General features: G+C 41.4%; 1 pseudogene; it reads right to left on the minus strand.

Annotated features, from left to right (window-relative positions):
* Positions 1 to 26,663, minus strand: part of LOC124522185 (leucine-rich repeat-containing protein 37A2-like) — a 334,305-nt pseudogene that overhangs the window by 294,717 nt on the left and 12,925 nt on the right.

The raw sequence follows: 26,663 nt of genomic DNA on the forward strand, positions 1-26,663 counted from the left end.
CAAAAAACGGAAGAATTATCCCATTTATAATTATCAATAAAAAGGCATAAAGTACCTAGGAATAAACTTAGCAAAGAATGGGTAAGACCTATGAGATGAAAACACTAAAGCTCTTCTGAAGGACATTAAGAAGAAACGAATACATGATGTGAGACACTATTTTCCTAGAATAGTGTACAGATGTCAGTTCCCTTCAAATTAACCTACAAAGTCAAGGCAATCCCATTCAAATCCCAAGACAGTTTTTTGAACAAAAACTGGCCAGCTGACATTTGGTAGAGAAAATGTGCAAGCATAGCTACAAACTGTATGAAAAAGAAGATCACAGAGCAGACATTAAAATACGTTCTTACAGAGCAACTGCAGTTAAGTATGTAGCGTGATACTGATACAGGAAAAGAAAACCAGATTGACAGAATAGAGTCCAGATAAAAATAGTATTTTAGATCCATGAAGAAAGAATGAACCATTCAATAAAAGATTTTAAAGTAACTGGATCTTTACGTAAGGGAAAAAAGTTAGATCCCCTACCTCGACTGTACCAAAACACCACACAGATTCCATACAGATTAAAAATAAATAAATCACAACAAATATTATAAGAGTACAGAAGAAAATATCAGAGACTATTTTTATACCATGAGGCGAAAAGGCCTTGTTAACAAGTCCCATGTCCCATAAGCCATGAGGCAGATATGGTGACGGACTGTCCACACCCTCCTGTTCATCGTAGTCCTTGCCCCCTTGATCCCCTGGATTCTTTGTCCTCTTCCTGTTGATTTATAAAACTCTCTTCATATGAAATACATTAATCCTTTCAAGGGCTTTCACTGAATTTCAATGTTTCAAATATTTGTCAGTGTTTTTATCGTGAAGGAGACAGAACAGTGGGATAGGAGCACAGGCTGACTGCAGGCACAGCTGGGTTCTGCTTTGGGTTTTGCCACAGGGGCCTTAAGCTGATCCCCTTCTATGTATGAAAGAAGGATGGTGATATCATCCTCACAGGACTGTGGGGATTCAATCAGATGTCTGGTTTATTCCAAGCATAAATCGGACAAGACGATCAAATCTATCAAATGTTTCTGCATGTGGTATCAGGTCACAAAGCTTTTTCTCACCACAAGATTATAAAAGTATTGATTCTATTTTCTTCTAATACTTTGACGGGTTCTTGTTTCTCTTTTTTTACATTTACTGAAATATGTTTTTTTAAGGTGAGAAATAGGGATCTGTTGTTATTTTCCTCCCAAATAATTAAGCAGTTGTTCTATTACCATTTATTTATTTTCTTCCACTGATTTGAATGCTAAAAGGTAACATTTCAATGTTTATTTATTTTTGAGAGTGACAGAGAGAGACAGTAAGAGTGAGAGAGGGGCAAAGAGAGAGAGAGACACACACACAGAATCCAGAGCAGGCTCCAGGTTCTGAGCTGTCAGCACAGAGCCCAACACAGGGCTCGAACTCCTGAACCATGAAATTATGACCTGAGCCAAAGTAGGACGCTTAACCAACTGAGCCACCCAGGCGCCTCTAAAAGGTAACATTTCAAAAGTCCTAGGCACCCACGGATCTGTCTATTGCTGGACTCTGTAGGCTACTTCCCATAAATATTAGGTTGCATTATTCCTCCTTGTGAAATTGACACAATGCCTCATCTCTTCCTTTGAACATCATTATTGTCCACTACAGGAAAGAAACTGCATGGTCTCTGACCTCAAAAAGTGTATCATCTAAGTAGGGAGAGGAAATAATGAAACCACATAAAAAAAATATAAACACAAGGTTAAACCACATAGGAATTTAAAACAGCAATAGGAGTTTATAGAACTTCCCCAAAAGCAAAAGGCTGCAGGCCACCTGAAGATACAGAGTACGGACTGGACAATGGCCAATGATTTCTCTTCCCAGAGGTCATGGTAAGTTGACCCCACGCTAGTTCCTAGGCTCTTAGGCTGAGAAATCAGACTCTGATCTCATCAAGAGAGAACGTACTTCTTTCTACATGGAGGCAATATCACCTTACCAATGTCACAGGATTGATCAAAATCAGAATGTCAGGTCATGACTTGACAATAAGGAAAACATCCATTCCATAGATAGGGCATCTGTGTCTACATGATTGGGCATTACCTCCTGTGGAGACAGGCCTCTGTGGCACACTGAAGCATAATCAGAAGGCTATTTGGTGAGAAGGGAAGTGGAAGAAAAGTAATTAGCTGAATCCAGTGTTTAATGGAAAGGACTGAGGTAGCTAGATCCATCCATCTGCCCCGCGGGCACAGCCCGGCTGGTGGGCCTGACTCTCATCTGCTGCCTGAGGTGCCATCTCTACTCTTAGGCAAGGCTAGGTGGGCACTGCCCATGTTGGTCTCTTCCTCACCATTTCTATGCTTTTACTACTGACCAACCCTCCAGAAGACAGACATGTTTCTCCTTAGCAGTTAATACATCCAGTCAGGTTTTACTCAAGTCTGAGAGACCAGGAAGCCTTACATATCTCTGCTCTGATCCATGACCTTGATATTTCTCTCTTGACGAGCTGCCTTTTAACAAACTGTTTAGCATATTTTTGTTATCAGGGGAGGGGAATGCGTCACTGTAGACCCTAACAAATGGTGACAATCTCACAGAAGGACTAGGTCCAGGAGTATTACAGTATTCGGGGAAGGCTTTGTGAAGAAAGATGAACTCGAGTTGGCTTTTGAAGGCTCATGGGACTTCCACCAGCAGAGTGAAATAAAGGAATTTCAAGTGGGCAAAGTCACCAACAAAAGTAGGAAAGGGCATGGTCTGACTAGGGGATGGTGAGGGGCTGCTTTGGCTGAAATGGAGGGTTGCCATGACAGATGGCAATGTGTGTGTGTGTGTGTGTGTGTGTGTGTGTGTGTGTATATATATATATATATATATATATATATATATATATATATGCAATAAGCATATGTATATTTGAATAAATATATTGAATATATATTCAATTCATACATAATTGAATAAAAGGTAAACAGGCAAGCTCCAGGAATAGGCAACTGTAATTATGACAAGCTTTGAGTAGCCTGATGCAGGATTTTAGCTGCAGGGTTTTAACTGAACCTGTTTACACAATGCCTTGCGAAGTGGAGGAGAGAGCTGTAGGTACATCTAATTAATCAACAAGATGACACTTTTATCTCTAAGCCATGCCCTTTCTTCCAAGATGACTGATAGCTCCATGGAGGTGAAGACTATTTCTCTCTCATCATTTTAGCCAACGAGGAAAGAAATCAGTGGTAGTAGGAGGATGACTGGTGAGTGCATCGAATCGACATAATTTTTTTGAGTTGAAGAAATTTTACTATCATGTCAACTGTGGCCTTCTTAGACCTAATGTCTCAGAACAAGCTAATGGCTTGTTATCTTGGTTACAATCCACAGATGTCTCCCGGCAGTGGGGTTCCTTTTAAAATCCCTGGAATATACTTTGCAATAAAAGGACAAAGCATATCTCAGTCCTCCAGACTGAAGAGAGATATCAAGTCGTGACAGGTGGGAAAGTGGCTTTGATTTTCAGTTTGTGGGTTCTGAATCTATTATAAAGAAGAAATATAGTCTGGGAATCGGAATTAATTGTTGTCCTTACCTCAATGAGACAGAAAACTATGATCAAAATCATCACTACTACGGTCACAGATATTGCCAAGATGAGTTTGTTGTTATAGCCATAGCCTGGAACTTCTTTTGTGAGCTAAAAAAAGGGAAAGAACAATTTTTTTTAGAAAACAGAGATAGGATGAAAGTTAACTATTCTTTAACGACTCTAAAACCCCATTCTTTCCGATGAATCGCTTCTAGGTTCTTAAGGAATATACCAAATCTAATGTGATATGTAATCTTAATCATTAGCATTTTCTTCAAGAATTTATGTATCTTGTATGTTAGGTCCTCTTTTTGTCTACTCCGGGAACAACGGCACTGTTTCCTAAATGAGCAAAGTGGCAGATCACTGCCTTAGCCAAAATTATGTGGCCAAGACAAGACCCGGACTAGGAGCCCCTGGTCCTTGTGCTTGGGTCCATGTCCTAAACCACCTAAATGTCGAGACCCCACATTTTGGGATTTAGCCTCACCTCCCTTGACTCCTGCCCTCTCTGTTCACTCTGGACTTCTGTGCTCTCATTGATATAATTCTCATTTTCCCATTGGTCCGTATCCCACTCTGCCTTGGACACCTTTACTTCTTGCTGCTCGCTGACAAGCTTCATCAGGAGGCCTGTTCTGGAGATGAGCTTGGCACAGGCCAGCTGCATGTGGGTCTCAGAGCAGTCCATTTTCAAAGTCCGGATAACATGAGAAATGAGGCTTCTCACGTCTTGTTGGGGATGAGGGACCGTAGCTGCTGGTTTAACTGAATTTCAAACAGATCACCTGAGGACGAGAGCTTTGACACAGTGAAGCCTGTGGCTTTTGGGGGCAAGCCAGTGCCCGCATTGGGGTATTCCCATTGTGTATCATTGGTTTGTTTAACGGTCGGCATAGAGTTGTCTGCAGTAACAGTAGAATTAGCAGTGGAAAGATTCTTACGGTTTGTGAATTCAGGGAGGGTTTGTTCTGGCACAGTAGTGTTTCCTGTAGAAATATTTTCGTCAGAAACATTTTGGGCAGTAGTGTTCTCTGCAGTAGTGTTTTCTCTGTAAGTTCCTGAAGGAGCAAAGAATTCTGGAAAAGGATTTTTCTGAGGACTCAGTTCTCCCGGTGATGAAAAATCCTCTCGTGAAGGGGAATTTATGAGGCTCCTGACTGCAGAGGATGGAGGCCTCTTTGCAAGCAGCTGTCTATTACTGAGTGAACTTTCCTTTCTGGACTTTCGATTCAGTTTGGCCTTGGGTGTTCTGTGGACCACACGGGAGCGACTTTTATGAAAGCGGTGTGTTTTTCTGGGGTGTGAGGCTGGCCCGAAAGCCTTCATATTTCTAACTCTAGCATTTGCATCTTTTATAAGAAAAATTCTGCACATGAAGTCTTTTGACTTTTTTTTCACATCAGGTGGGGATTTTGGAGCGGGGGTGGCAGAAGCCCTGTCCAAAGAGTATTGCTTCACGAAAGAACAGACCACTGCCTTGTGCTCATCTACGAACGAAGGCTCTGTCTTGAAGGAGCTTCCCACTAATTTGCTGGGCCTGTGCACCACGTGAAGCTCCCCTGGGGATGGCCTCCTGAGCCTTCTTTTCTTGGGAGCATGGGTGGCAGAAGCCCTGGCCAAAGAGTATTGCTTCACGAAAGAACAGACCACTGCCTTGTGCTCATCTACGAACGAAGGCTCTGTCTTGAAGGAGCTTCCCACTAATTTGCTGGGCCTGTGCGCCACGTGAAGCTCCCCTGGCCATGGTCTCCTGAGCCTTCTTTTCTTGGCAGTGGGGGGCAGAAGGCCTGTCCAAAAAGTATTCCTTCATGAAAGAAGAGACCGCTGCCTTGTGCTCATCTACGAAGGAAGGCTCTGTCTTGAAGGAGCTTCCCACTAATTTTTGGGCCTGTGTGCCACATGAAGCTCCCCTGGCCTTGGTCTCCTGAGCCTTCTTTCCTTGGGAGCGGGGGAGGCAGAAGGCTTGCGCAAAGAGTATTGCTTCATGAAAGAAGAGACCGCAGCCCTGTGCTCATCTATGAACGAAGGCTCTGTCTTGAAGGAGCTTCCCACTAATTTGCTGGGCCTGTGCGCCACGAAAAGCTCCCCTGGGGATGGTCTCCTGAGGCTTCTTTCCTTGGGAGCGGGTGTGGCAGAAGCCCTGTCCAAAGAGTATTGCTTCACGAAAGAACAGACCACTGCCTTGTGCTCATCTACGAACGAAGGCTCTGTCTTGAAGGAGCTCCCCACTAATTTGCTGGGCCTGTGCGCCACGTGAAGCTCCCCTGGCCATGGTCTCCTGAGCCTTCTTTTCTTGGGAGCGCGGGTGGCAGAAGGCCTGCCCAAAGAGTATTGCTTCATGAAAGAAGTGACCGCTGCCTTGAGCTCACCTACGAACGAAGGCTCTGTCTTGAAGGAGCTTCCCACTAATTTGCTGGGCCTGTGCGCCACGTGAAGCTCCCCTGGCCATGGTCTCCTGAGCCTTCTTTTCTTGGCAGTGGGGGGCAGAAGGCCTGTCCAAAGAGTATTGCTTCATGAAAGAAGAGACCGCAGCCCTGTGCTCATCTACGAACGAAGGCTCTGTCTTGAAGGCGCTTCCCACTAATTTGCTGGGCCTGTGCGCCACGTGAAGCTCCCCTGGCCATGGTCTCCTGAGCCTTCTTTCCTTGGGAGTGGGGGTGGCATAAGGTGTGTCCAAAGAGTATTGCTTCATGAAAGAATGGACCGCTGCCTTGTGCTCATCTACGAACGAAGGCTCTGTCTTGAAGGAGCTTCCCACTAATTTGCTGGGCCTGTGCGCCACGTGAAGCTCCCCTGGGGATGGTCTCCTGAGCCTTCTTTCCTTGGGAGCGGGGGTGGCAGAAGGCCTGTCCAAAGAGTATTGCTTCATGAAAGAATGGACCGCTGCCTTGTGCTCATCTACGAACGAAGGCTCTGTCTTGAAGGAGCTTCCCACTAATTTGCTGGGCCTGTGCGCCACGTGAAGCTCCCCTGGGGATGGTCTCCTGAGCCTTCTTTCCTTGGCCATGTTCTCCACAGACGGCTGGGCGTTCTGTTTCCTCTGGATGTTCTGACGTCTCAGTTCTTTTAAGTGCCTTTTCCGTATGCCCTTTGGGCCCGTGATGACCTTGTTCACTCTCAGGAACTTTTTCCCCACACTCTCAACGTTGTCTAGGCTCTTCTCCTGCGGTTGGGCAGTTTCCCATTTCTTTGGAAAGATTTGACGTTTAAACTTGGGACCTAAAAGGCTGGAATGTATAAGCATGGCCATTTTTGCTTTCTTTTTCACCTCATCAATTTTTTCCTGAATTTCTGCATCTAACAAATTTTCCAGAAAGTAGAGTTTTCTCAGTTCATTCTTGTAAGTTGAATTGTTGGATCCAGGTTTAAGAGAAGGGTCCCCTGTGTCGTTCATCGAGTGACCCACGGGCTTGTCTCCCTCTTGCACATTTGAAAACAGAAATTTAATGAACGGTAACAGCGTCGATTCTACGTCTTCTAGATTGCCCTCCCAGAAATAAGGCGATATGTAATTCAGTGCACTAATGACATCACTTTTGTCATTGAAGTCTAGCTGCTCATTCATAAAGGCTGACAAACTGACACGATCTATGTCTGAGGATGCCTTCTGTGGCTCAATAGTCAGCTCCGTGCTGGCGCTCTTCTTTCGAGCTTTCAATACCTTCATGAATGATCCTTCTGCATTCCTTAGGTATACTTCCTGATCTGTCGAAGAAGAAGGAGACATGAGTTTTGATAATGAAAGACTGATAGCACAGCTCTTTGTCAATGCACAGTCATACATCCCAGTCAAGCAAATTAAGAATCAGCAAATACTTGAGCGCCATTTAGAGAGGAGACGAACTCAAACTTGGACCTACGATTGGCAACAACCAAAGGAGAAAAAGATGTTTTTTGAAAAAGTAGCTATTTCCTCAGAACATTCCATAGTGTGAATAACTATATTTAGAGTTATTCCATTGGTCCCTAAGGGCCGATTGCCCAGGCCTCAAGAAAAGCCAAGGCTGGAAGATACTCGGCTAAACTGTGTGCAGCTCTAGTGCGACTCCTGGCATTCACATACCCCACCCTGTCCTGCTTCGGGGGCAGAGGGAGCACGAGTCTTCCTCCTTCTACGTCTTCAGTGGGCTTGAGTTCTTGCTACCATCACATATGCACGGGACAACACCCGTCACTAGCAGGTCCTCATCTGGACACGCCCTCTCCGCCCACCCACCAATTCCTTTGTTTGGTCCCTGCTCCCCTATATCGCACCTCCGGTAACATAAGCTCTAGACAGAAAAAACTAAAAACGAGACCCGCTAAGTCCACCCTGGTTCTTTGCTTCAATTTGGGCAGAGATGTGGGGTATAGGTTAAGAGATTTTCCAGGTATGAGAGAGATGCCACTGTGGGGCGTTCCAAAAAATCAACGGAATGATACTTGAGGTTTTAAAATGCAGAAGGGATAAAGAAACTTTGGTCAAACGCCTACTTTGCTTTCATTTCCTTTCATTTCCAGATTTCTAGCTTTACTGAGAGAACCATCCAGAGCTTCCAACTACATGAAGGTCAAGCGTACAGCTTGTGTACACTGAACAGCACTGTGCAGCTGGGTTTTTCCAGAAGAATTAAACGTATTTTTCGTGGTGCTGGGGAGAGTCAGAGGAGGAGGTTACAAAGGTCACGAGAGAGGAGGAGCAGCGGGCTGGCGGAGCGCCCAAAACGGGAGACGAGACTTGAGTGTAGGCTAAGGCACCTCTGATCTCATTTTTCCTCGCCTGTCAAAGGAGATAAAAAAAAAAAGCCTATTCTGCCCACCTCTAAGGGAGAAGGGAGTAAGAAAATTGGTAAAACCTTGTTTTGGAAAGTAAGCAACACTACTTATAGAAGTAGCAAAGTGTAATTTATGCTGTGCCCTAGACCATTGACAGGGACCCATATTCAAGCTATCCAGGTGCAAAAGCACATTTTGGAAGTCACCAAGTTAGTGCCAATAAAACCTAAGAACAGAAAAATACCTAAAAGCACCTGTGTTTTGGATAGAAAAGCTTAAGATTCAGAACAAGAGTTGGACAGCCCAAGAATAGAAGAGCCCTCTCATCCGTTAGAACGGTTGGGTAGCAGCTTCTGGTTAGGGAACAGAAACACAGAGGCTCCAAAGAAAACTTTTTCAGAAATCAGCATCACTTGTACTCTTACACACTTATAAAAACAACAAAATAAACAAAAAGGTATCTCCACCTGTCCTATAAGACAAAGGGCACCTGAGACCTAACGCACGTAAAATCAGCTTATAAACTGTGATGCACTATGTGAACAGGTTTTCATTTTGGGGTAGTGGACTTAATAATGTAACTGAGAATCTGACTTTTAACAAAGGAATAGTTCTTAGAAATTTAGGGATCTGAACTCTGAATGAGTAAAAATAATGCAATGACATCATTAGTTTAAAAATTTACCATTGTTAGGGTGCCTGGGTGGCCCAGTCAGTTAAGCATCCGACTTTGGCTCAGGTCATGATATCACAGTTCAGCCCCGCATGGGGCTTGCTGCTGTCAGTGTAGAGCCTGCTTCGGATTCTCTGTCCCCCTCACTCACTCTCTGCCCCCTCCCAGCTCACGCACGTGAATGCTCTCTCTCTCAAAACTGAATAAATATTAAAAAAATTATCATTGTTGATTAAAAATAAAAGTTAAACCACAAATAAAATAAAAATTTACAAATTTATCATCAGGCAATTAGGACTTACCACAACGTGTGCCATTTGTCAGACATGCACTGTCACAATGTAGCTTGACTGTCTTACAGACAACCTCAATAGTATTTTTAACTTGGCAGAGACAGCAGGCCATACGGCTAGGTAATATCCTATAAATGGAAACACAGAGAATTAAATTAGTGGTAAAGGAGTTACTTGAGTAGGTAGAAGAGGCGGGCCAAAGTCATCACAGGGCTGTGCAAAAAGGAATTCTTGAGGCACATGGCCTGGATGGTTGGGTAGGGACCAGTTGGCCAACTGCTGCTCTTGAATATTATAAATACACAGATAGAAGGAAAGAGGTGCCCAACAGAAAGGTAAGGATGGCATGGGGTATGGTATCCTTAGAATGAGATAGAGATTAGAACTGGGTGACACGGATCAGTAGTTTAATACACAGGTAACTCCTTCCAAGCCAAAAGTCTCACTTTGGGTGGAGGGCACACAGAAAGAGGGTAGACTTCTAAGAGTTTGAATAAATCTGAAATATGGCCCATACTGAGGATAAAAAGCAATCAACTTTGGCTCAGGTCATAATCTCGTGGTTCATGGGTTTGAGCCCCACATCAGGCTCTGTGCTGAGAGCTCGGAGTCTGGAACCTGCTTCAGATTTATCTTCCTCTCTCTCTACCCCTTCCCTGATCACTCTCTGTGTCTTAAAAATAAATAAATGTTAAATTTTTTTTTTCAAAAAAGCAATCAATCAAAAACTAATCCATAATCTACACAAATGCTACAATTAGCAGACAAGGACATTTAAAAAAGTTATTATAACAGTATTTCACATATGGAAAAAAACCCCATGCCTCTACTTAACTCAATGAATCGTGCAACAACTTCAAGTGGCCTAATATATGTATACTTAGAGTCCACGAAGGAGAGGAGATATAAAATAAATTTGAAAAAATAATAGCCCCCACATTTCCAAATAAGTAAACCCTATAAACTCACAAATCCAGGAAGGTCAATGAACTCTGAGCACAACATGGATTAAACTACATGTTTAGTTTAATCCATTAAACACGGATAAAACTACACCACGGCACATCATAATCGAACTGGTCAAAGCCAGCGATAAAGAGCAAATCTTAAAAGCAGCCAAAGGAACAAAACCACACACGACATACAGAGCAACAAAGATATAACAATGACAACATATTTCTTGCTGGAAATAATGTAAGCCAGAACTCGGTGGGGCAACATCTTTCAAGCAGTGAAAAGGAGAGGGGGACCAAATAGCTATCAAGCTAGAATTCTATACCCAAAGCTTTCAAAAATAAAAGCAACATAAAGACTATCTGAGACATACAAGAGCTGGAAGAATTCATCATTAGCAGGCTTACACTGTAGAAATGCCAAAGGAAGTATTTTTTTTAATGTTTATTTGAGAGACAGAGAGAGAGGGCACGTGCAGTAGGCGTGTGCAAGGGGGAAAGAGCACTGAGGAGACAGAGAATCCCAAGCAAAGCCCAACGCGGGACTTGAGCTCACAAACTGTGAGACTATGACCTGAGCCAAAATCAAGAGTTGGATGCTTAACTGACTGAGCCACCCAGGTGCCCCTAAAGAAAGTATTTTTAAGCAGAAGGAAAAGAAAAGGATAGCAGACGGAAATGTGGATCCACACAAAGGAATGAAGAACATTAGAACTGGTAACTATATAGGTTATCATTTCACTTCACTATATGTATGTATATCATTTCACTATATGATGTCACTTATATGTAGAATCTCAGAAAAAAACAAACAAACAAGGGGTGCCTGGATGGGCTAAGTCAATGAAGCATCCTACTCTTGATTTCGGCTCAGGATCTCAGGGTCCTGAGATCGAGCCCTGTGTCAGGCTCCACGCTCAGCATGGATTAGATTAAGATTCTCTTAAGATTTTCTCCCTCTCTCTCTCTCTCTCTCTCTCCTCTGCCCCTCTCCCCAACTTGTACACTCTGTCTCTAAAATTAAAAAAAAAATACACCAAAAACCATAAGATACCTAGGAATAAACCTAATCAAAGAGGTAAAAGATCTGTATGCTGAAAACAATAGAACGCTTATGAAAATAAATTGAAGAAGACAGAAAGAAATGGAAAAACATCCCATGCTCAAGGATTGGAAGAACAAATATTGTTAAAATGTCTATACTACTCAAAGCAAACTACACATTCAATTCAATCCCTATCAAACACCAGTATTTTTCACAGAGCTAGAACAAACAATTCTAAAATTTGGATGGAACAAGAAAAGACCCCGAATTATAATGTTGCGAAAAAACAAACAAACAAAGCTGGAGGCATCATGATTCTGGACTTCAAACTGTATTACAAAGCTGTAATCATCAAGACAGTATGGTACTGCACAAAAACAGACACATAGATCAATAGAATAGAATAGAGAACCGAGAAACGGAGCCACAAATATATGGTCAACTAATCTTCCATAAGGCAGAATATCCAATGGAAAAAAGATAGTCTTCGCAATAAATGGTGTTGGGAAAACCGGACCGTAACATGCAGAAGAATGAAACTAAACCACTTTTTTACACCATACACAAAAATAAATTCAAAATGGATGAAAGACCTAAATGTGAGACAGGAAACCATCAAAATCCTAGAGGAGAACACAGGCAGAAACCTCTTTGATCTCAGCTAAAGCAACTTCTTACTAGACATGTCTCCAGAGGCAAGGGAAACAGAAGTACAAAGGAACTACTGAGGAGTGCCTGGGTGGCTTAGCGGGTTGAATGCCTGACTCTTGGTGTTGGCTCAGGTCGTGATCTCAGGGTCGTGGATTGAACCCCGCATCAGGATTCTCTCTCCACTTGAGATTCTCTCTCTCCCTCTCTCTCTGCTCCCCCCCATGCATACATGTATGTGTGTGTCCATGTTCTTAATTAATTAATTAATTAATAGGGGCACCTGGGTGGCTCAGTTGGTTAAGTATCTGACTTGGCTCAGATCATGATCTTACAGTTCGTGACTTTGAGCCCCGTGTCAGGCTCTGTGCTGACAGCTTGGAGCCTGGAGCCTGTTTCAGATGCTGTGTCTCCCTCTCTCTCTCTGCCCCTCCCCTGCTTGCACTCTGTCTCTCTCTCTCAAAAATAAACATAAACAAACAAACATTTTTTTTAATGAATTATTGGGACCTCATCAAGATAAAAACCTTCTGGGGCACCTGGGTGTCTCAGTCGCTTAAGCTTCTGACTTCAGCTCAGGTCATAATCTCGCGGTTTGTGAGTTCGAGCTCCGCACTGACTCTCTGTTGACAGTGCGGAGCCTGCTCAGATCCTCTGTCTCCCTCACTCACTCTCTGCCCCTACCCCACTCTTGTGCTCTCTCTCTCAAAAATAAACATCCATTAAAAAAAGATAAAAAGCTGTACAGCAAAGGAAACAATCAACAAAATTAAAAGGCAACTGATGAAATGGGAGAACATAGTTGCAAACGACATAATCTGATAAAGGGCTAGTATCCAAAATATATAAAGGACTCAACACCCAAAAAATCAAATACATAATCCAGTTAAGAAAAGGGCAGAAGACATGAATAGACAGTTTTTCAAAGAAGACATCCAGAAGGCTAACAGACACATGAAAAGATGCGCAATATCACTCATCATCAAGGAAATACAAATCAAAATCACAATGAGATACCACCTCACATGTGTCAGAATGGCTCAAATTAATAACTCAGGAAACAACAGATGTGGAGAAAGGGGAACCCTTCTGCACTGCTGGTGGGAATGCAAACTGCTGTAGCCCCTCTGGAAAACAGTATGGAGGTTTTTAAAAAGTTAAAAATGGAACTACCCTACAACCCAGCAATTGTACTACTAGGCATTTAACCAAAGGATACAAAAATGCTGATTTGAAGGGGCATGTGCACCCAATGTTTATAGCAGCACTATCAACAATAGCCAAAGTATGGAAAGAGCCCAAATGTCCATTGATGGATGAATGGATGAAAGATGTGGTATATGTATACAATGGAGTATTACTTGGCAATCAAAAAGAATGAAATCTTGCCGTTTGCAACTACATGGATGGAACTGGAGGGTTTTATGCTAAGTGAAATTAGTCAGTGAAAGACAAAAATCACATCACTTCACTCATATGAGGACTTTAAGAGACAAAACAGATGAACATAGGGAAGGGAAACAAAAATAATCTAAAAACAGGGAGGGGGACAAAACAGAAGAGACTCATAAATATGGAAAACAAACTGAGGGTTACTGGAGGGGTTGTGGGAGGGGGGATGCGCTAAATGGGTAAGGGGCACTAAGGAATCTGCTCCTGAAATCATTGTTGCACTATATGCTAACTAATTTGGATGTAAATTTTAAAAAATAAAAAATAAAACAAGGTAAAAAATAAACAAAAAATAAACAAAAAAAAAACCAAATGAATGAATAAACAACAACAAAAAAGAGAAAACACTTGTAAATATGGAGAACAAACTGGGGATATGGACAAAATGAGTGAAAAGGGTTAAGAGGTACAAACTTGCAGTTATAAAATAAATAAGTCACCAGATGAAAAGTACAGCATAGGGAATATAGTCAATAACACTGTAATATACTTATTGTGGTGATCACTGTGTTGCACACCTGAAACTAATTTAATATTACATGATCTATATATACTTCAAGAAAAGAGATAATTGAGGGGCACCCAGGTGGCTCAGTCAGTTAAGCATCTGACTTCAGCTCAGGTCATGATCTCACAGTCTGTGATTTCAGGCCCCACATCAGGCTCTGTGTCTACAGCTCAGAGCCTGGAGCCTGCTTCAGATTCTGTGTCTCCCTCTCTCTCTGCCCCTCCCCCACTGGCACTCTGTCTCTCTCAAAAATAAAAAAATAAAAAAATAAAAAAAGATAATTGACTATTTAAACAAAAAAAAATAATATGGTGTGCTAAAAGTAAAATGTATGAGAACAATAGCACAAAGGTCAGGAGGGGATCAATGGAAGTACACTATTTATTGTAAGGTTCTTATACTATTCATGAAATCATATAATATCATTTGAAGATAGACTGTGATAAGTTAAACATGAACATTACAAACCATTAAACAGCTACTAAAATAACAAAACCTGAGTTGTAACTATTTATCCCCCCACCAAAAAATAATAAAACGTACTAAATCAACCCAAGAGCAGGAAGAAAAAGAAAAAGAAACAAAGAACAGATGGGATACATAGAAAAGAGTAGACAGTAGCTTTAAATGTAATCATATAAATAATTACATTAACTATAAATGGTGTAATCACCTAATTAAAAGATAGAGTTGTCATACCGGATAAAAAAGCAAAAGCCAACTATATGCTGTCTATAAGATTCATCTTCAATACAAAGATATAAGTAGGTTAAAAATATGGAAGAACTTATGCTTTGCTAACACTAATCAAACGAAACCTTGAGTGGCTATATTTACTATAGGACAAAGTCAATTTCAAAGCGAAGATATTACCAGGGATAAATGAGGTTATTCCATGGTGATAGAAATGTCAACTAATAGAAAAGACATCACTTAAAAATTTATGTATCTGATAACACAACTTCCAAATATATTAAGGAGAATAGGAAAGAGAGACACATAAGTACACAATTAGAGTTGGAGATTTCAATATCCCTCTCTCAATAATTGACAGAAAAAATATATAGAAAATGAGTAATGATACATCAGACTTGAAAAATACTACCAACCTACTTGACCTAGTTGACATTTATAGAATACTCCACACCAAATCAGCAGACTACATATTTTTCTTCAAGTGGGCACATAATATTTATCCAAATAGACCATATTCTCATCTAGTACCAGAATTCATTGGCTATAAAACAAGCCTCAATAAATTTAAAAGGATTTCAGTCATCCAACATATTGTTCTGTGACCACAATGGAATTAAATAACAAATTAACAGATCTGTAAAATCCCCAAATATTTAGAAACTAACCAACACACTCCTAAGGAACCCTACTGGTCAAATAAGTCAAAATGGATATTAAAAACTATTTTGTACCGACTGAAACTGAAAACACATGCATGTCAACATGTGGGATGTTGCTCATATAGTATTCATCTTCCCCAGTGTCCACTTTTAAGAAACTAGAAAATGAAAAGGAAATTCATCACTGAGTAAGGAGAGAAAATGGAATGATAAAGATCAAAGCAGAAATTTTTAAAAAGGAAAACAAAAATAGAGAAGTCAGTGTAATGAAAAGGCACTTTTTAGAGAAGATAAATAAAACTGATAAACTTCTGGCCAGATTTATCAAGAAAAGACAAGAGAAGACACAAATTATCAATATCAAAAATGAGAGGAATGACATCACTACAATTCTACAGATACTAAAAGGATAATAAGGGAATAGTATAAAATACTTTATGTCAATAACTTCAAGATGAAATAGATTCCCTGAAAGACATGAACTACTCCAAAAAATAAGTATGTAATTTAAGTAGCACTATTACAAAAATAAAATCTGTAGTTTAACACTTTCTCACAAAGAAAGCTTCAAGCCCACATGGCTTCACTGGTGAATTCTAGCAAACATTTAAGGAAAACATAATGCCAACTCTGCACAAACTGTACTAGAGAATTGAAGAGAGGGGAATACTTCCCAACTCAATTTTAGGGCCAACATTCACCTTATGAAAAATAGATAAAGACATTAGAAGAAAGGATACATAGAAGATCTCATATACTGCTGGCTGGAATGCAAAATGGTACATCCACTTTAGAAAACAGGTAAGCAGTTTCTTAAAAAGTTAAATATACACTTAGCATATGATGTAGCAATCCTGCCATTAGGTATTTTACCACCTCCCCCCCTCCCCCAATGAAAACATATGCTCATACGAAGACCTGCATGTAAGTGTTTTAAGCAACTTTATTCATAAAGGCCAAAAAGCTAGAAACAACTCAAATGCCCATTAACTGATGAACGCATAAACAAACTGGTATATCCTCACAACTGCAATACTACTCGGCAATAAAAAGGAAATGAACTACTGACATGTGCAAAAACATGGACGAGTCTCTGGGGTGCCTGGGTGGCTCAGTCAGACAAGTGACCGACTTTGGCTCAGGCCATGATCTCATGTTCCGCAGGTTCATGCCCTGTATTGGGCTCTGCGCTGACAGAGCCTGGAGCCTGCTTCGGGTTCTGTGTGTGTGTCTCTCTCTCTCTCTCTCTCTCTGCCCCTCTCCTGCTTATGCTCTCTGTTTCTCAAAAATAAACAAACGTTAAAAAAGTTAAAAAAAAAAACCAAACATGGATGAATCTCAAAAGGATTATGCTGAAAGGAACCAATCACAGAAGACTGCATACTGTATGATTTCATTTATTTATTTTTTGTAATGTTCATTTCTTTTTGAGAGAGAGAGAGAGAGAGATGGAGTGCAAATGGGGAAGGGGTAGAGAGACAGGGAGACACAGAATCCGAAGCAGGCTCCAGACTCTGAGCTGTCAGGACAGAGTCCGATGCAGGGCTTGAACTCACGAACCGCGAGATCATGACCTGAGCTGAAGTCGGACGCTTAACTGCCTGAGCCACCCAGGTGCCCCTTGTATGATTTCATTTATAAGACACTGTGGAAAAGGCAAAACTACAGGGACAAAAATTAGGTTGGTGGTTGCCAGGGCTGGTGGTGACAAAAGGGGATTGGCTGCAAAGGCACATAGGGGCCTTTTGGGGTGACAGAAATGGTCTACGTCTCAAATGTGTTGGTGGTTACATAACTACACGTTTGTCAAAACTCATCAAACTGTATGCTTAAAAAGAGTAAATTTTACACCTCAATAAACCTGACTTAAGAAAACAATAAAACAAATCTAAATAAACAACTAGGTGAAAATACACATAAGAAAAATCAACTTACAGTGTTTCCAATTCAAGGGTCATCATGAGGATGCTCTCAACTGTTGTAAGTGACACCTGTGTTGATCCCATGTCTCTGAAGGAGAAAGCCCAAACATGCGTGATTTGAACCCAAGGATAAAAATTCTGTACCTAAAAAGATACTTAACAACATGTGATTACTTCAATTCTGGCTTCTTTGTCAAGTCAGCTCAAGAGTTTTCTTGCTACGGACAATAATTTCAGAAAACTCCCAATGAAGACATTTTATGTGCATCATCAAATTAATCACCTTGGTGCTCAACAGTACAATCCTTTTTACTCTTATCCTCATTTTCATTCTCAATTGCATCCACCTCTCTTGATTAGTCTTTTTTTCTTTTAATATACACCTTACTCCACTTTCCATTTTGAGATAAATGGTATTTCTACCTACATCTACAAGTCCCATGTCTGTTACGTGTTCTTCAATACTACTCCTTCCTCTGCAGGCTATCTTGCCCATATACGTTTTTTCTTTGCTAATAATGCTTATTTCAATAACCCAGTCAAAATTTAAATTACGACTTTTTAACCAAAACGCAAAATACTTAATCTTTTGATGACAACAAAAAAGATCAGAAATCATCTCATGAGCCATGAGATTGTTGCAATACTTACAAATATTTTAATGCTGGCAACTTAAAAAGATAGGAATCTTCAACAGCTGACAGAGGGTTACGACTGATAATTCTGAAAAATGCAATGGAATTAAAATGATCTGCATTTCCAGTAATGACTACCATGAAAGTTTATGTTCATTTTGGGGGTATGGAACTGGAAGGTTAAAACTAATCATTGTCTGCCTTTGCCTATAAATCACCCTTAGATTCTGTAAAGCACTCTTCCTTTGGGAACTACCCAGCTCTCTGGACGATAAAGTGGAGAACAGAAAGAGAAAAAAAAAATTTTTTTTTTTTTTACGTGGACAGCAAAGCAAAGATATGCCAAAGAACTTTTTGGGCTGAAAACCCTAGAAGTGACTATGCTGGTAGGAAGCCCAGGCTCTGTAGGAAATACTGTTTCTAGTGTCCTCTATAATTCGAGGTGCTTTTCCTTTATCTCTAGAAATGTAAAAAACTCCACAGTTTAAAACACCCGGTTAAAGACAAAAATAGGACCAATTCCTCAGTTTGGGGGCCAAAGACAAAGGGATTAATCTAAGAGGAAATGGTGGAAGCTATACCCCCACCATGTGTATTCTCCTATGACAGCCTTTGTTAGGTGGCATATGATCCCGTTTCCTTATCCATCTCCTGGACTGCCAGCTCCTTGAGGGCAGGGAGCATACTCTATTGTCATTTTTGTCCCTGTGCCTGACAGAGTGCTTGTTATTTACTAGTTACTTCGTGAAGGCTTGTTGAATAAATAACATTTTGTCACTGCTTGACACAAGTTTTTATTCCAAAATGCTGAGTAGATTTTCTTCTCAGTTCTTTACAGCAAAAATAAAGTGAAGGAAACAGGAAGAAAGAAAAGAAAATCTGCCTTTAGGTTGACTCTGCTCAAGAATCATCACTGTACTTTTGCAAAATTATAAGGATAATCATCACAACCAATACTATTGAGCTATAGGGCATCTGTGATCAGCATTTCACATTTAAACCTCACAAGAACCTTATGTGATAGATACATCATTACCCCATTTTACAAGTGAGGAAACTGAAGTACAGAGAGGTTGTATAATTTGTCCCAGTTTGTCAAGCCAGTCAAGAAGCAGAGATGGAATCTGAACTCAGTTCTGACCCCAAAGCCTGTATTTAACTTGTATGAAAAAAAAAGGGGGTTTAAAATAGCCGTTACCTTAAACTTAACTTTGAGAGCATCAAATATAGAAACACTTTGCTGAACTTCATCTCTCCATCTGGGAGAGCTTCTCTAAGAATTACATTTTCTATTTTTATTCCTTTCCTCTAATCATCTCCCATGATTAAGTATTTAATTAGCCTGTGATCATTGAGACTTTAGAGATTTCATTTCTTATTTTTTTATTCTATTTTTTGAGAGAGAGAGTACAAGAGTATGAGTGAAGGAGAGGCAGAGGAAAAGAGAGACAGAGAGAATCCCAAGCAGGCTCCATGCCCAGTGCAGAGCCTGACATGGGACTTGATCCCATGACCGCAAGATCATGACCTGAGCCGAAATCAAGAGTCAGGCAGTTAACTGAGCCACCCAGGTGCCCTGAGACTTTAGAGATTTTAAAGCCCTGTTACAGGTGAATCAGTGAAAATGAGAAAGGAAGGACGTCTGAAAATTCATCCTTCCATAAAAGCAACAACAACAACAACAACAACAACTAGCAAAAATGGTCAAAATCAACTTTCTCAGAACTTTGGAAATTTTACCCAATGGGCTTGCAGCAACCCGGAGAGCATGTATTAAAGAAAAAATTACTAATTTCTATAAGAACAGTGAGCTCTGTTGTTTTAACTTGTCCTCAACCTCTGCTCTCCATCCTGATGATAGCCTTAAAAATTGCCCACATCCCAGGGGAACAAAATGGAGCTGAAGTTCCTTAAAGCCTCATTCCCAAAGAACAAACTGTCATTGTTTTACCTGTCTAGTGGGGTCCCTAAAAAACTTCACTTGAAAGCCTTGCCCTTGACCTCACTGAGAACTGCACAGTGCTAAAACAGCCTCTTCCCAAGGGGCATTTTTTGAAAACAATTATAGATAAATGTTTTAATCTGGCAGCTATGTGAGGCAATTGATCACAAGACAAAAAATAGCCTAAACAAAAAGCCTAAAAGGAAAAAGCTGAGAAATGAGATGCCCATAGGGACTTTGAAATGCTCCAACATCTTCCTGGGTAACTAGAAGACCACAAGACGTATTCCTGGGCATGTAGAAAAAAAACCTTAGCACTAATAAATGAGTTCAGCAACGTTACAGGACACAAGATCGATATGTAAAAATTAGCTTTATTTCTAGACATCAGCAATGACTATTCCAAAGATGAAATTAAGAAAACAATTCCATGTATAACAGTACTCAAAAGAATAAAATACTTAGGAAAACATTTAACCAAAGAAGTGCAAGAATCACACTAAAAACCACAAAACGTTGTTGAAAGAAATTAAAGAAGATTGAAATAAATGTAAAGATATGCCATGTTCACGGATCAGAAGAAAATACTGTGAAAATGGCACTATACCCCAGATTGAACTGTGGTTTCAGTATAATCCCTATCAAACCCCCAACTGACTTCTTTCCAAAAATTGGCAAGCTGATTCTAAAATCTGTATGTCAATTCAAGGGACCGAGAATAGCCAAAGTGATCTTTAAAAAAAAAAAAAAAAAGTTTATCTATCCATTTTGAGAGACAGCGAGCATACACACCCGTGCAGAAGAGCAAACATGAGCGAGTGTGAGTGGGGAAAAGTGTGAGCAGGGGAGGGGCAGAGGGAGAAGGAGAGGGAGCATCCCAAGCAGGCTCCATGCTGTCAGTGCAGATGGCAACACGGGGTTCCATCTCACAAACCATGAGGTCATGACCTGAGCTGAAATCAAGAGCCGGCCACTTAACCAACTGAGCTACCCAGGAGCTCCAAAACGATTTTGACAACGAACAACAAAATGGGGAGACTCACACGCCCTGGTTTCAAAACCTACTTCAAAACTACAGTAATCACGGTGTGGTACTGGCATAAGAACAGACATGTAAGCTGATGGAACAGAACTGACAGTCCAGGAAGAAATCCTCACATTTATGGCCCACTGATTTTCAACAAGGGTGCCAACACCATTCAATGTGGGAAGACTAGTGTTTTCAAATGATGCTGGGACAACCGTATATCCCCATACAAAATAATGTAGTTGGATTCCTACACTTCACACCATATATAAATATTAACTCAAAATGAGTCAAAGACCTAAATGGAAGAGCTCAAGCTATAAAACTCTCAGGAGAGAAATCTTTATGACCTTGGATTTAGGCAACAGTTTCTTAGACATGACACCAAAAGCACAACAAACCAAAGGAAAAATAGATAAACTGGACTTTATTTAAAAATAAAAAAACAACCCAAAACTATCATATGTCTGATACAAGTCTAGCATCCAGAATACCCAGAATATATAAAGAACTCTTAAAACTCAGGAAAAAGACAAATAATCAAATGTTTCAATGGGTAAAGGATTTGAAGAGACATTTCGCCAAAGAAAATACATGAATGGCCAATAAGCACATGAAAAGATGCTCAATGTCTTAGGTCATTAGGGAAATATAAATCAAAGCTACAATGAGATACTACTCTACACTCACTAAGATGGCTATGATGGAACAGAGAGACAATGATAAGTGGTAGCAAGATTTGGGGAAACCAGAATCTTCATACATTGGTGGGAATGTAAAATGGTGTAGTCACTGTGGAAAACAGTTTGGCAGTTCCTCAAAAGGGTTAAATATAGAGTTACTACATGACCCAGCAATTCCACTCGTAGGTATGTACCCAAGAGAATTAAAAACATATGACCACACAAAAACTTGTACGTGAATACTCATAGCAGCATTATTCATAAGAGCCAAAAAGTCAAAATAATCCAAATGTCCAATAACTCATGAATGGATGAACAAAATGTGATTGGAGCACCTGGGTGGCTCAGTCGGTTAAGCATCTGACTTTGGCTCAGGTCGTCATCTCACAGTTCATGAGTTCGAGCTCTACATCAGGCTCTGTGGTTTTGGATCCTCTGTCCCCCTCTGTCTCTGCCCCTTCCCCGCTTGTGTGCGCGCTCTCTTTCAAAAATAAAGAAACATTAAAAAAAAGAATGAAGTACTGAAACATGCTACAACCGGATAAATCTTGAAGCCAACAAGCTCTGTGAAAGAAACTAGACACACATTTCAATGAAATGTCCAGAACAGGCAAATCCATAGGGGCAGAAGGTAAATTAGTTGTTGCCAGGGGCCTGGGAGGAGGGGAGAATGGGGAGTAAAGGCTGATGGGTATGGTATTTCTTTTGAGGGGGGTGATGACAATGTTCTGGAATTAGCAGTGATTATTGTCTATCAAAGTATACCATTGGACTATATACTTTATAATGTTGCATATTCTATTATGCGGACTATATCTCAATTTGAAAAAAAAAAAAAAAAAAAAAAAAAGAACCACGTTGTGATAAATAGAGAACCAGTTGCCAGAAGACCAAACATGTTAGTAGGTGGAGAAAAGGGGAGCGAAGATTCAAACTCTTCCACAACGGAGGTCAGAGGGAGTTAGCGGTGCGGCGGGGAGCCATGCATTTTTGTTCTTGCCTTGGAAACTCCCCTATTCTTCCTATTCCAGCCCATTCTTCTACGTTTTTTCAGGCCCATTAACATGTCGGGTTTGTGTAACACTAGTTAATATCCAGTCAGACAATGTTATGAAGAGAAAGAACGTGAGTGTCACATGTCTGGTTAAACACAGTTCCTCAACCTTGAGGCTCTGAATGTCCTTTGGCTTTGAAAAAATAACAATGGCATTAATACCTACAAGCTTACTGGTGGGCTCTGTGCAAGTAAGCTCTTCCACGTGTGTGTCTTCCCCTGCCCACCGCTCCCCCCCCCCCCCGCGCCCACCCCCGGCTCCCTATTAAGAAAGACTATGAAGAATTATGCAGCCAAAACAATTTAGTAGTTTGTTATCCTTCCCCCCAACTATCTCAGTGCTCTACCCCCACTGTCCCCCCCTCTTTCCTGGTAGCTCACCCATGGCCTTATACCCATCGGCTCAGTGCTTCCTCTTACCAGGCAGCCCTCCTGCTGAGATGAATGCCCCGTGTTTACCTGTAGTGAAAACAAAATACAGGCCACTCCAAATTATCCTATTTCCTCCTGTCTTTAGTGCCGCCTTTTCTTCACGGAGCGATTGTGCCTGAGCCAAGGGGAGAATGAGAACTGACCCGACAGGTTACATCTGCTGGACCGACAGCAATTGTTTTTCCACAGACTGCGATACGAACGAACGGTGGACATTGCACCAGAGATCATCTCCATTTCCGTTCAATTCCCTCATTTTACAGATAAAAGGTGTGCTGACTCAGTCTATTGGCTTTTGGACATTCGTGGGCTTATCTTGATGGGAGTAAAACATAACAACAGTTATCCTCCAAGACTGTCTCATAATCAAAGTTGAAGAAATACTGTTCTAGATATTTTTTTTTTTGTTTTTTAAAAAACTGTATCTTATTTGAAGAGGAAAACTCAAGTATTTTTGCAAAAGCTTTCTGTTGCAGAGCAACGGGACAGACTAAAGGTAGCTCACAAAATAAGGGAACATTTCTTACGTGTTATTTTTTTTTCTCCAAATTCTTCTACAGAGGTCCAGACAGATGGGCTACGTTTCCTTTCTATTAACTGAGGAGACAGAGAAGACTTGAGGACGGAAGCTTGCCACCACTGCCCTGAATGTACTGAAATCCTAACAGCTTTAGCTGAAAAAATGTCCAAAGCAGGCAGTGACAATAAATTTCAAATAGGACAAACTCCAAACTCTCTATGCTGGAATCCCAAGGCATGGAGGGAAAACTGGTTCCTTAGAGGAAAGCAGTTGAAGAAATAAGTAGAGCGATCTAGACCCTACTCCGGTATGTTTGAAGTACTTGGGGATAGAATAACCCCTTTCCTTTATTCATCTACATAGGTCCATGAGCCATGAGAACATGACTCCCCATGTGAAGCTCCTCAATGCAAGACATCTAACGGCATCACGTAAATCCTTTCTCAGGGGTTGGGCGAAGCCTAAAGAATCTGAAATGGTGAGCCTATGTTTTAATTAAAGTTCTGAGAATAGCCTTGAAGAGGAGTTTCTGGCAGTGAGGACCAGCCCAAGAAGCAAGGGCCCTGGAATCAGGCAGACCTAGGTCTGAATTCTGGCTGTCACTTCCTGGTGAAGGGACTTAAGTAACGAACTTAAGTCTCCGAGTCTTTTTAGCAGCATTTACCTCATAAGGCAACTTGAGGATTAAAGGAAAGAGCATGTGCAAAGCACCTAGCATAAGGCTGGGCACAGAGCGGGTGCCTAGCAGTGACGACGTGATATTTGCACCAGGCGGTGAGCAGGAAGCCTGGGGATGCCCATAGGTGGCATGGCCAGGAGCTCCAGAAGCATAGGGAAAACGAGCTCCCTGCTCGAAAGGTCCTATTCCAGGGAGAAGCTGACTCCAAGGGACGACGCCCAAAAGGCCAGTTGTCATTCAGGTCCTACCTAGTGCCAGGGAATGCGGAATTGTATTACTCGCGAAGCTTCTTAAGTGGTTCTGTCACTTATTGACAGTGTGAACCTAGGCAAGTCACCCGATGTCTCTGAGTTTCAACTTCCTCATCCCCAAAATGAGGATAATACTACCTGTATCACAAGAGTTGCTGGAAAAACGAAAATGAAGTGCCGTGTGAGGGGCCACGTCCGGAGCATTTCCCACGTGCCAGGCTCTATTCTAAGAGTTTAAGACACATTGTCTTACTTGCAGCACAAGCGAAAGGTCTTAGCATAGTGCCGGAGCGCAGTAAATACCTAATAGAGGTAGGTATTAAAGAAATGATATGGGGCGGAGGAGCAACTACCATGCTTCCCAGAGAAAGAAGATGCCTTGGTATATACGTGGGAAGAATCAGATGCAGCTGGGAGAAGAAAAGTAATAGTTGGGTATGACTATGGCAAAGCTTTTGAACTACCACACACGGAAAATAATAAGAGTTACCCTAAGTCACCCCAAAAGGACAGCCCTGAGTTGTTATCTTCATCCTTAACGTTTATGCCTTTCTGAATCTGAGAAGAAGCTGCCAGGATTTCCAGTACATACCAAAAAGCGATGACAATATCCTCAAGTGTGTCAACGTTTGTGGGCACACAGCTGTCTAAAAGGAAGCAGATGCCGGTTGACTGGGGGAGCGTTAGGGCGTGTCTGTGACTGCGGCTCGAGTTTGCCTTCAGAGGGTGGCCACACCTACCTCAATGATATTCTCAACAATAATTCAAAAGGGGTAAGGCTTAGATTGTCCTTATTCTCCCTTAGACCTTATGTTCTTGGCACAATACGGATGCGCCACAGACGAGCCAGCATGTGAATGTGCTCTATCCCGATAAGGTACAGCCTTTCTACATCGTAGAGTCCTTCAGCTTCTAAAATCATGGAGCTCGTACTGTTAGAACCAATGAAGTGAATTTTTTAAAATAAGCCACCAGTCTGGACCTGTGTAGGTGAATGAAGGAGAAGCACTTTAAAGTCAGGAAAAAAAAACACGATACTTAACATTTAGGATTATCAACCACTGTTGGTTTTCCATAATAGATTTCATTCCTGATTTCATCTGAAAGAAATAGGATTATTACTACCATTCAAAAAGTGGTACCTTATTAATAAACTCTTGGCACGGCTTTGAGGTGGATTTCAGATTCAAAATAGACTTTACCACACCGCTAACGTGTTCACTCAGTGTTTATCCATAACTTAAGAGGCTTCATTCAAAAAACTTACTGAGATAGAATTACCTGAAACCCAGGGGTGAATCAAGGCCTTGTAGGGTCTGAACCTCATCTACTTTGGGAAATCCTGCCTCATCAAAACATGCAAAATTATGCATACAGGAATTGCGAGGGTCCCTCCCAAGACTTTGGAAGGGGCCTATGTAAGTGAGGAGACCTGACGTTTAAGCTTCAGTCAGTTCAAGATAAATCCACCTCAGCTGGGGCCCAAAAGGTTTACAAACTTATTTAATGCTGGAGAAAATACTGTTTCAACTTATAAACACCCCAGTAATAAGTCACATAGGCAATAACGTGACTGAATTCACGGGATGGCATCTCCCCTGCGCACGCTCTCTTTCTCTCAGAATAAATAAATAAACGTTAAAAATAGAAAAGAAAAGAAAAGTTTGGCCCCAAACAAGGAGCCCAACCTCCAATACACACTTACTGTACTGTGATAATTTGTTGGAAGTTAACTGTGAATTCGTTTTAGTAGTACAGCTCTATTCAAACCACATTGAAAGGGCGGGCCTACGCCTGCCGACTCCATCTTGTTCCGTGTCCTTCACCTTGATCACACCTCCTCCCCTTGAGTAACCCCCCCCCCCAACTGCCTAACAGGACTCTTCCCCAGGACCCTTCCCCAGCCAATCAGCTGAGGCCGCAGCCATTACCTCACCAACTGCCACTAGGCCCCAGTAAAACCTTTGTCCTTTTGAAACTCGCCCTCTCTCCCCGGTATCTCACCGCTGTGTCAGTGCAGGTAGGGGATTGAGCTCGAGCTAGCTCGAATAAAGGCTCTTTTGCTTTTACATCGGACTCGGCTCCCTGGCGGTATTTGGGGATCACGAATTCTGGGCATAACACACATGACATGAGTATTAATTTATTCTCAATACCAGCTAGCTCTGGTTCTTTAGTTACCTTTTTCTGTCATGCAAGATTGATGAGGGA

Source organism: Lynx rufus, unplaced genomic scaffold (assembly GCF_022079265.1).
Source record: "Lynx rufus isolate CCGP_SWC_20201006 ecotype Redwood Valley unplaced genomic scaffold, mLynRuf1.p SCAF_34, whole genome shotgun sequence".
NCBI lineage: Eukaryota > Metazoa > Chordata > Mammalia > Carnivora > Felidae > Lynx > Lynx rufus.